The sequence below is a fragment of the Lissotriton helveticus genome, chromosome 3_1, assembly GCF_964261635.1.
Source record: "Lissotriton helveticus chromosome 3_1, aLisHel1.1, whole genome shotgun sequence".
Lineage (NCBI taxonomy): Eukaryota > Metazoa > Chordata > Amphibia > Caudata > Salamandridae > Lissotriton > Lissotriton helveticus.
Window position 1 is genome coordinate 844,238,113 of NC_136061.1, and position 11,514 is coordinate 844,249,626.

The 11,514-nt window shown below is 52.9% G+C and overlaps 1 long non-coding RNA gene across 1 annotated transcript in view; it reads right to left on the reverse strand.

Moving 5' to 3' along the window:
• The window catches only part of LOC144823017 (uncharacterized), a 78,778-nt gene extending 68,491 nt beyond the window's left edge, over positions 1 to 10,287 (reverse strand). Inside the window, exon 1 of the long non-coding RNA XR_013608724.1 lies at positions 10,048 to 10,287. This is a non-coding gene — a long non-coding RNA (uncharacterized LOC144823017). The remainder of the gene's footprint in view (positions 1 to 10,047) is intronic.
• Positions 10,288 to 11,514: the final 1,227 nt, after the last annotated feature.

Genomic DNA, 11,514 nt, shown 5'->3' on the forward strand with positions numbered 1-11,514 from the left:
TCCTGATCCAACCAAAAATGGAAGAAGTGGGGACCAAGCCCAAATGATAGATAGCTTATCCCACCTGCAGCCCAGTATAGGTCTGAACAAGTTTTGCTTCAATGCAGCTAAAATTGAAACTCTGATATTGCGCTAACCTTTCCAAACAAAAAGCCAGTCACAACGAACCCTCCACCAATAAAAAAAGGCCAGAAATGTGGGTCTAACCTTTAATACTGACTGGTCCTCCTTCTTCCACATCAATACGCTTTACCAAAATAGGCATTTCATTACCTGTGGCTATTACATGGGGTCACCCCTCTACTATTCAGCCACTTAAGATCACCTTGGCCCTGATTGTGATCATGCTCTATCTGGACAAGGCTCTTACTGTGCAATGCGAATAGGCATGCCCAATACCAAGCCATAGAAGATTGCTGCTCCTCTCTGGTATCACCCATGCGTCAAAAATCATATCAGTGGTTTTTGGCTTATATGTTTTCTGCTGATACCAGACTAACTACATCTCCTGCCTTGCCCCCAAGCTAATCCGTCACACTCCTCAACTGGAAATGTTGGTAGTGGTCGGACCTACCATAGACTTCTGAATGGATTACACTATCACTACAACACTTGTTCCAAAAATACTAAAGCTTTCACCTCTGTGTTTTGAAAGGAACTCTTGGGCCCTGCTGTCACCACACTGTGAGGTAATACCACTGACTCCACTGGCTCCTTGTAACCTCTGATTGGTCTTCACGACAGTCTTGCCACACCCACAAATGCCCCCAGCATTAATTTAAGACACTGTATCTCGGCCTGTACTGTTGAACACTCCTCTTTTACTGTAGCATGAAAGGTGTATTCTGCCAAGTAGCTAGTCAGCAGGTATACCAGGTAATTTCAAAACTTGAAATGAATGAACTTGTAGATCAGCCCTGTGTGCCATACTCAGTCAAATGATTTGGCTATATCCAGAAACACCACTTTAGGTGAATTATTGACGTTAAATCCATGCCTTATTATGTGCACCACTCTGAGAAGTTGCTGAAAATTGCTGAGATGTGCAAGAATGACTTTTCAAGGAGCTTTGATAAGCCAGATAGTAGACTTATAGGACGGTAGTTTGCAGGATTTCTTATTGATTTTCCAGGTTTAGGAAATACGATGACTCTTGCGTCTTTCCAGGATTTCGGGTAGTACTGGCGCTAAATATATTTGTTGAAGATCTCAACAAAATGAACCATTGCTGCATTTAGGAGCATCTTAATTGGCTAGTTGGTTATTCCATCTCTTCCTGGTGCCTTGACGTGTTTTAGTTTCTTTATTAAACTAAGCACGTCATGCCTTGAGCATTCCTCAATGTTTGCAGCTTCGTTTTGCAGCTTCTTTTTCCAGTAGGTGCTCCAAGTGATGGTGGGAGACTTCTCGTTCTTCTGTTTTCACTTTGCTGGCCTGCTTAGGCTTGAAGAATTCCGCTAGTGTGTCAACAAGGGCCTCTGCTTGTCGCTGTTGCTGCACAGCAACATTGCCTTGCCTTGTATTGGTTAATTTGCTCCCTTTTTACCAGTTAAACAACAGCTAATTCGCCAGAGAGAGTTGACACAGACTTTACAGTTAGCTGTAGCAGCCTACTATTTTTCACCTCAGTGCGGGCTTATTTTCGTCTTCAGCAGTTTTATGAGCATGTAGTACTTCTTCATCACGTCAGGGGTGTGATACTACTGCCACTGTCTTGTAGAGGTTATAGCGAATGGCGGATAAACCTCCACACGTGTAAAACCACAGCAACATTGCTCTCAAGAAAGAGGATCTAAGCGCGTTTACAGATCTTCCTCAAGAGATAGGAGATAAGTGGGAATACTGCAGTTCCCTCCTAGGGGTGAGACTCTATTCCAAACTTAACTGGAGAAACCACTTTGAGAAAACTCACCAGAAAGCATCATCCACATACTGCTTCTGGGGACTAAGTCTAAGACAATGCCTATGCGGAGCAAGGTGCGCGCAATCAATACAATTAATCGACCCACAAGGACATGAGCTTCAGCGGTTTGGAGCAGTTACCAGGAGAAGTATTGGAAATCTTTGCAAAAACAATAGGAGAGGGCCCATCGGACAGCAGCAGGCGCTCCACAAGAACAGCTCCAGGCATCACAAGAGCACGCAGACCTCCACAGAGATTAGGCTTTGAGATATTAGATGGCCATCTCCGCAACCTCAACGAGACACTCTACAAAGGACTTTTTCAATTCAATTTCAATTTATTTATTGACTGTATAATTAATTAAAATCACTACAGTAAAAGCAGCACATTTTTTTTTTTAAAAAAGCGATTCTTGTATATAAAAAGGAGTAGGTACATAAAAGGCTAAAATTAAAAGCAAAACTAAAAACAAGACTGTGATTACAGACTTCTTTGCCTGCATGAAAGATTGTGTGCCACTGTCTACAAAGGACTTGCTCAAAAGGAAAACCCACTGAGCAAAAAACTTGCTGATATTTCAACAAACCGTTTTGACCGCTATTCTTGACCCATCACAGTGCTGACCCTGCGCACCAGTTGACCTGTGACAATGTGTCACAGATCAACGAGAAAACAAAACTGTGACTTAAAAAATAAACGTGAGAATGGACTAATGCGGCTAAAGTCACTGTCGGGTCAAATCTTACAGCCAGAGAATGACAGACCTGCCTTACTTACAACCCAGTTATCAGAATCGACTTTGTATCCCTAGGACGCATTGGTAAGGACCCTTTGCATCTGAGGAACCGAGACTGTGCAGGGGACGGGGCAGGTCAGCTCGGGTTTGCTATGTGCGTTTATGTCGTGCTTTCTACAATTTGGACAGTGAAAACTGTGCTTTGAAAAGGAAACTGGGATTGACCCCTTTTGATTCCCCATGCCAGCTCTTCCTCGGCCAGGGTGAGCCTCGCCACGCCGCAGCGTGTGATGTCACGCGGGGCTGCTTTTACTCCATTACATTTCACGTTCAGTGTATATATCACCACATCTGTCCCAACGAGACGGCGAGAGGGGGAAAGCGACGGAGCAAGTCGCTTTTCTGCTCATCTCTTCGGGGTGCAGTGAAGCCCGAGCTGCCACCCCTTTCAAGCAATTCTGAAGGACATTTTGGGGCAAATTATGCTACTGAACGTATTTGTGGACTATATAACGTGAGGCCTTATAAATAAATAAGGACAGAGCAGACAAAATATACAGTCACCCAAAATGAAGCCAGACCCTCTTAAATCAGGGTACGCTTGTGGCATTTCGGCGCGGCCCCGGTGCCCGCGTCCTCGCGCCCCCGCACCCCCCTGTCCTCGGCCCCCAGAGAGGCATTAGAGCGCTCTGCAGCAGTGAAGGTTACACCGAGCACAGTGGACCATGCGGGACTGCAGCATCCCCTCCCCCATGCCAGAGGGAGGGGGCTTCTTCTCCGCCTGGCCCCGGAGGAGAGGGGGTACCGCACGAGCCTGGGGCTATATGGGGTGACCGTAGAGCCCGCTACCCCCGACCCCCCACGCGCAGGCACCCGCACCGCCCGCCAGCAGCGCGTGCAGCCCGTACTTGCCTTGACTTTGCCTCTGCGCGCCCGCCGCTGCAGGCTGCACCTCCTCCGCACCGCACCGCGCCGCACACTGCCCGGCAGCTGAAGTTCCCTGACGGGTGGGAGCAGGCGCACGGGGGGGCCGGGGGAGGGGCAGGGCGCTCCCTCCGACCTGCTGTCCATGCCAACTCGGCCGGTCCTCTCCTGGAAGCAGGGAGGACCACTGCGCCTGGAAGAAGTGCACGAGGGAGACTCCTAGGGCCGGCCACCCCCGGCGACGGGTCTGTCCTGCCGGGCTGAGGGAGGGGAGAGTGGCATAAAGGAGGGAGAGTGAGTGGTATAAGGGAGGGAGAGTGAGTGGGAAGAAGAAGGCGAGAGCAGGAGAAAGGGCGACAGGGGCAGGAGTGGTGGAAGGTGTAGTCTGGGGTGGGATATGAGGTGTGGGGACTGTAGGGTCGGGCCTAAGGCCCTCATGCTGGAAATGACTGGGACGCAGGACACACTGCTTGCTAGGTGCAACTGGCCCAGAGCACGTGCGCTCGGCCTCTTTTATTGGTACTGTGTCACATGACCTGTGACATCAGTGGTGGGTGGGTGTTCAGTGTAGTTACAGGCTCAGCACTAGGATGCTGACTTGTGCTGGGCATTACATCCCTCCCCAAATTGGTTAAAAAGTAAACCAAACATGAAAAGTACAAACACCTGTGGGGGAAAGAAAACACAGAAAATAACATTGGACTTGCGCTTTCAAAAGAGTCTCTTTGGCTGCTTGCAAGCCGCAGGCAGTATAGTTCTTGCGTTTTGAATTAGCAGTTCTTGCGTTTTGAATTAGCAGTTTTTTGGTGGCACGGTTCTTAGTTGTTCGGCGGGTTCATTCTTTCTCTGTCGGCTGTTTTCAGCCCTGCCTTCTGCTTTGCTCTCTTGGTGACGAATGGTTCAAGAGAGATGGATGACGTGGTTGTTGTTTGCCTTCCGGCTACTTTTCTCCAAGCTGGTTGCGTGTTGTTTCCAGGCAGGCTTCAGTGTGTTTCTTAGCAGGTGAAGATAGTAGGTGCGAACATCCCTCTCACTAGGATGCCCCTCTCGCCGGTTGTCTTCTGCCACAAGATGTCCGGGAGGACCTCTTTGCCAGGTTTCCACTGGACCGGTGTTTTTGGTCGCGTTGCTCTACCATAGCCTTCGGGCCGTGAGCAGGGCGCTCCACGAGCCTCACCGTCGTGTCCTAGTTCCACCTGAAGGTTGGGTTGTCGACTCTCTTCATTGCTCTCGAGGCTTTTATCCTCTTGGGTCCTGCAGACGTGCTTCTGTAGATCTGTCTCCCGTGTGGGACTTGCTGCCACCAGAGTTCCTTGAGGCCTCTTCTTGGGTTGCCACGGGTCGGTGTGGAGTGGTCAGTTCATCAGCTGGATGTGTGAGCATTCTCGCCATTCGATCTTCCGCCAACCCCAGAGGTAGATTTCTTCAACAGTCTATCTTGCTCCCTTCTGCGTTCGCCATGTGGATGGATGACTCGTGGGGGGTTGTCTTTGGTCTGCTCTGCCGGTGCTCTTACCAGGCTTGTTCTCCATTGCACTCCGGTGTTCCAGTGCCTGTCACCTTTCTTCTTTTCTTACGTGTTCCAGTGCCTGTCACCTTTCTTCTTTTCTTAGTGGCGGTGGCCACTCTGTTCTTTCTTCATTCTTCTTAGCTTGACAGTCGTGCCACTCTGATTGCGTCTTCCTTCTTTTCTTCTTAGTGGCAGTGGCCACTCTGTTCTTTCTTCATTCTCCTTGCAGTGACTGGGTGTCACTCTGACTTCTCTTTCCTTCCTTTCTTCGGTGGCAGTGTGCCGCTCCGATCTTTCTTCTTCTCTTCTCCGCTTTTCGCAACGTACCCTGTTCCCCTTTTCTTCACCTTCTCTGGCCAGGCTTCCCCATGCAGCGCGCGCACTCTGCACGTGTCTTCCTGGTCTTGTCCTAGTCCTAGGACACTATCTTCTCATTACTCGCGTCCCAGGGTTAGCGTCGCGACCTTCACATCTTCTTCCTGTTGCTTTCGTTAATTTGTGTGGTTGAAGTTCGTGGGTTTAGGTCGTCAGACCGTGCATTGTCTGAACTTCTTGGACGTCGTGCTGGTCCCTTCTGCCGGGGTCTGGCAGGTAGGATTTGTGGTGCTGAGCTTCTTGGACCTCGTGCTGGTCCCTTCTGCCGAGGTCTGGCAGGTAGGATTTGTAGTGCTGAGCTTCTTGGACCTCGTGCTGGTCCCTTCTGCCGAGGTCTGGCAGGTAGGATTTGTTGGTGCGACCATCTGGCTGGTCGACTTCGTGCTTTGTGACCAAGCTGAGTGGTCAGGTTGCTTCTGTGATGTATCTTCAATGCTGCGGGTTGTCTGCGCAACCATTTCCTGTTCATCGCAGTTGAGTTGCTTTGGTGCGCATCTGGGTGCGCTCTTCGGGTGTTCCCTTGTGACTTGCTGCTTTGGGCTAGTGCTGGCCGCACTGTTGCGCATTTGCGTCATGCGCTTTCGCACTTCCTGGTGCTGGGTTCTAGAACCATCGTTGGTTCGTGTGGGGTGTTCTTACTTTCGCCATTCTGTTGCAGCGATGACCTGTGGCCACCAGGCATCGCTGTCTTCTCTTCTGGCGTGGCGTTGATGCTTCTGGAGGGTTGCGTCACCACTCCGTTGACGTTCTTCTGGTCTTGCTTCTTCTGTTTGGTGTTGGTTGCGATTCTTGTGGATTTTCTCTGGGCGCACTTGCGGCGTGCTTTCGAGTGTCTTCTGAGGAGTTCTTGCACTCCTGTTGGCGGAGGTGCCCTTTGCGTTTCTGGCGCGCTCCTGCGTGGTCGCCTTTTGCATCTGGGTAGTGTCTCGATACTACTGTAGTCAGTGTTGCTGTGCATTTACCTTCATGCATGGCTGTGTTCTCAGTTGTGATGTAGTCTTATTCAGTTAGTCTGGTGAGCTTGGTCGCTTTCTCCTTTCCTTGCCTGGAGGGAGCTGGTTACTTTTCCTCTAGAATGTCCTGCGTGGAGTTGCTGCACTCCTGACGCGCTTCTGGGGTCTCTGGCGCGTTCTCGGGGTCGTCACCCTTTTATCTCCTCGGGCTGTGTGATGATTTGGTGGCGTTCCGGTGTACCAGGGTTCTTGCGCTTGGTCAGTTTTCTTTTTTGTTTTCTGGCGTCGTTTCGCAGCCACCTGGTGCGGAGTTCCTTCACTCTTTGCGCCGTCTTGCGCAGTGTTATGCTGTCCTGGTGGCGCTGGCGTGTCGCTGTGCAGCGTCTTTGGTCGGGCTTCCTTGTTGCTGCGGGGCGTTCCTGCGCCAGTCTGGCTTTGCTGTGTGTATCCTGTGGCGGTGCAGTGCCACTGGCGTGTCTGGTAGCACTGGCTTTGCACTTTGCTTTGTCCTTTTGAGCGCTCCCCAGCTTGTTCTCCTCTGTTGGGCGTCTGCTTTCGTTTGGTGCGCTTGGGGCTATACTGCAGGGCTGCAGTGGTCAGTTCACTTTGTCAGTAGGTTTGGGCTGCAGCAGCTTGCTCTGTGCTGCCTTGTTTTCCTCCTGGCACCCGGTTGCTTGTTGGCTCGTGTCGCTCTTATGGCATGTAAGTTGCTGCCATAGGGTAGCTCCTTCGTGCTGCTGGGTGCAGTGTTGCTCGCTGGCCACTGGGTGGCGGCATTGCGTGTGGGGGCTGTGCACTCTTGGCTGGGCTGTGTGTTTGGCAGTCTCCTCTGTACTCTAGTGCTGTTAGAGTTCCTTCAATGGGTGAGTGCGATTTTCCAGTTTGGCCACTAGATGGCAGGGATCTCTGTTGCAGGTACCGGCAGACTTTCCCTTTTCTCTGGTTCTCTCTGATTTCTGCCGGTGCTGGACTGTGTTGCTGCTGCGTGTTGTGGGGTTACAGGTCGGAGGGTTCCTTCGGGTTTTGGTGAGTCACTTCCCTCTCTGCAGGGGAGCTCTTTCCTCCGTGTTCAGTCAGTCTCTGTTATCTTACTCCTGGAGGTGCAGGAGCTCAAGGCACATACAGTGCTCAGTGTTTGCGTGTTGGTGGAGGGGGGCCTCGTGGTGAACGCGGGTGGGCTCCGCTTGGGACACTTGTACTTGGGGCGCTTAGTTGCAAGTACATTTCTGGGACTGCAGCGCTTCCCTCCATCGAGCAGCTTCGCTCACGCTGCCCCTTGCACTTTGGCGATCACCGGCAGCCCGCCTCCTTAGTTCTGTGAGGGCTGCTGGGGCTGGTTCCTCATTCAATTTCAGTCGCGCTGGTCGGGTGCAGCTTCCAGGCTATATTCGTGGGGCACTTTGATCGCGGGTGGGTCCCGCTGCCGCCTCTTCGTCGTTAGGCACTTCACGCCTCATCTCCAGGCAGGACGCAGCAGGGTGAGCTCCTGCTGTCTCTCGGCAGTCCTCTTCAGCGCGGGTGGGCACCGCTTGCATAGTCTCGGCGCCCGGCAGCTCCCTTCACGCTGCGGGCGCTCTATGATCAGAATTTCTCACCCCGCCGCCGCACTTCACACGCGCGGCGGGGGACTCTGCAGGTAGGCCGCGGGTGGGTTCCGCGAGCCTTGCTTCGCTACGGGGCAGTTGCGGCAGACGCCGCGTCGCTACAGGCAGGCCGCGGGTGGGCTCTGCGAGCCTTGCTTAATTAAATGCGCATAGCTGGCGCCGCTCGTACCGTTGGGGCAAAGTCAGTGTTTACAGCGGGTGGGCTCCGCTTTCGGTGAATGTATGCCCGGCAGCTTCCCGGCAGCTTGGCACACGCTGCGGGGCTTATGCTTGGGTGCTGTTTGTACTCGGGCTCACCTTCGGCCGACTGGCCTGTTCTCATGCGGGTGGGCACCGCGATGGCTTCTTCGTCTTTCTCGGGGCACCGCCTCGGCAGGGCGGGCTACGGCAGGTTGCAGAGGTGCGGGGTGAGCTCCCGGTCACCTCCTCCTTCTTCTCTCGGCCCGGGGCTCGACACACGCCTCGTGGGCCTCTCGGCGGCCGGCTTCCTTCTCAGGGGGTGTGCCTTTGCAGCAGGCAGCTCTCTCTTCCCCTTTTCCTTCGAAATGTTTTATTGAGCTGTGGCACGCTGGGCACAGCTCCGCCCTCGTCGCCATTGTAGGGTCGGGCCTAAGGCCCTCATGCTGGAAATGACTGGGACGCAGGACACACTGCTTGCTAGGTGCAACTGGCCCAGAGCACGTGCGCTCGGCCTCTTTTATTGGTACTGTGTCACATGACCTGTGACATCAGTGGTGGGTGGGTGTTCAGTGTAGTTACAGGCTCAGCACTAGGATGCTGACTTGTGCTGGGCATTACAGGGACAAGGGACAATAGATGGGGAGGAGATGGAGGAAGGTTGGATGGAGGAAGGTGGGATGACCCGAGGGGCAGAGGTGAAGAGAGGTGGAATCCGAGGCACAGAGGGGAGAGAGGAGGAGGAAATGGCACTGGAGAGGCAGAAAGTGGAATACCAGAAGCGTGCGGAGAGGGGTAAAGTGTCTGCACGAGGCATAGGGGAGTAGAAGCGAGGCCGTATCGCATTGGAGAGAGGAGATGAAGGGCGGTATCACCTGGCTGAGGTAGTGTCAGAGAACGTGGCTCGGAGATGCTGATAAAACACTACGGGGAAGTTGGAAGGGCCGAAGAGAGGGCGCAGGGGAGGACAGCCGGGTGGGGAAGGATGGGAGCGAGAGCACGAGACGGGGCAGGCGAGGTAGGACAGGAGAGATGAGAGGGAGGGACAGGGAGAAGCAAAGAGAGTCCCACACAGATCCATGCTAATGAAATCCCCGGCAACCTTATTGACTGGCACATTTTATCACTGGCGCGCTAGCCCCCGCCGTTTCACTCTCACTGAGCCGAGAGACAGCTGCTGACAGCCAATGTTCTCCGGCGCTTCAAAGCTCCATAGCCCCCATCACACCCTCGCACTGGCCGCCGCCCGGCAGCTCAGCAGCGTAACCTGCCGCGCAGGAATGCCTCGGAAGTGCGGTCCTAAGTGCCGAAGGGAGGAAGTGCAAGTGTCCCGTGGATCATCGGAAGGAGAGACTGCGTCCCCCGTCGGTGCGGGGTTAGATGACAGCATGGAGGGTCACATGCACCTTTAGCAGGAAGGGAAGGGCTTAGAGCCGTGTCTGCGGTCACTTCAGGGCTAGTGAGACGGCTTCTATGATATCCGCATGTATTCTCTAAGGAATAGACTGCAATACACAGACCCTATGGAAATGTGATCTCGCCCCAAACATACCGAAGGAAGCTTAAAGCCAACCAGACTATGAAACTGAAGTATGTGTGCCGACGAACCCCTGAACTATGGGAAATTTGTAAAACTATATGTCCGTGGTTTTCCTGAGTCACTTTTTGTCAAACTTGGGCTGTCGCTGCATGCACAGTGCAAATTTCGGTTTTCCGCATATAAAAATGCGCGACTAGCTACTCGATAGCGCATAGGCGCTATAAAGCCACGTACTAAGAAAACAGTAACGCCAGGGGGAAAAATCTGAACATGCCCACGACTGAGAAACTGGAACAATAAGCATGTCTAATAAGCCGTGTCTTACCTTTCCTGCCAGCTGTTGCTGCCAGGCTGAAGCTACCCTCCTCCGCGGCAGCCGCACTTTCTTGTAACATTTCCTCCGGTGCCCAACTGCGGTAGTTTGTGTTTTTTTCTACGTGCTTTAGGAACTGCATCTCTGACTCTGGTTAAGTCTGAAACAACACGGGGATCGCAGGCTGCAGAGCAGCCCGTGTCCCACCCCGAGTTCATCAAAGTGGCCAAGAGACGCCCCGATGGTTTTCCATATAGAAAATATACCCTGACAAGGACATTGGCCGCCCCGTCCTCCCATCCCCCCTCCCCAGCACTCAGCTGCTCTCGCTGTGTGCCTGCTATTTTTGGCAGCCGCCAATGAGCCTCTCCTGTGCTGTTATTAATGGCGGTGTGAAATTCATTCAGACTCTGCTATATAAGGTAAGCGACGGGGTAAAGGAGGGACTAAATATACTCGAGGGCACGGGGGGCCTTGGCACCGCGAGTGGAAAAGAGGCTTTCACACAATGGCCAGGAGCTGTGTTTGAACACAGCAGGGCTGCCTGCCTGCGCGCGAAGACGCGTCCTCCCCCGGGAGGGAGGCCGGGCCACAAGAACTGTCTCTACTCCGGAGCGGGTGCGGAGCCCGTGCCTGGCCCACCGGGGGTAGGGTGGGGAGGCCGAGTGAAGAATAAAGTGCACTAGTCGGAAAGATTTGTTTGAACTTCCTGAAGCGCCTCTGCGCGTAAAACAATGCCTGCTGTGGAGTGGGTGCACAGACAGACCTGTGCATGGTCCACTGGGGGGAAGGCAGTGACGTAACGCAAAATGATGGGGCCCTCCCGCAGAATGTGACGACTGGGCCCCCTGAGACTTCCATATCTCACAGATATTAATTGGCAAATCTGGCTTTGAGTTCAAAGGAGGACCCTGAAGGTGTGGGGGGGAGACATCAAATGTTGCTACCCCGCACTGCAGGGACCTGTGATACTCCTCTGGCATGGGGGTGTTGCGGGAAAAGGACAAAATACACCAGTCTTTGAACACTGTAGGGCTGCGTTTAAAGTAAGTGTACTCTCTCCACGGTGTGACGCCTGGTGCCTAAAATGTAATCTGGACGGTGTTGTATGTGTGGGACCCATACATGCCCCACTAGGGTGGGGTTAGTGGAGAGAGGCCGGCGTGGGATGACATCCATACCCCACCTTTCTCGTCCAAAACATACTGCACAAAAGCTGGGGTCCCCCAAGGCTCTATCATCTCGCACATGCTTTTCAAAATCTACATTAAGTTATTACCAGTACTGATCAATCAATTTCACCTCCGTGCTATAACTATGCAGATGACACGCAAATACTCCTTCAGCTGGAATGCCCCAAAGACATCGCACACTCAACAGTTTTCAGTTGTCCCACAGCCGTGAATCAATGGATGACATGGAGCCATCTCAAATTGAATGCTTCCAAAACAGAAATACTAACATGTGGCGATTGGAGCA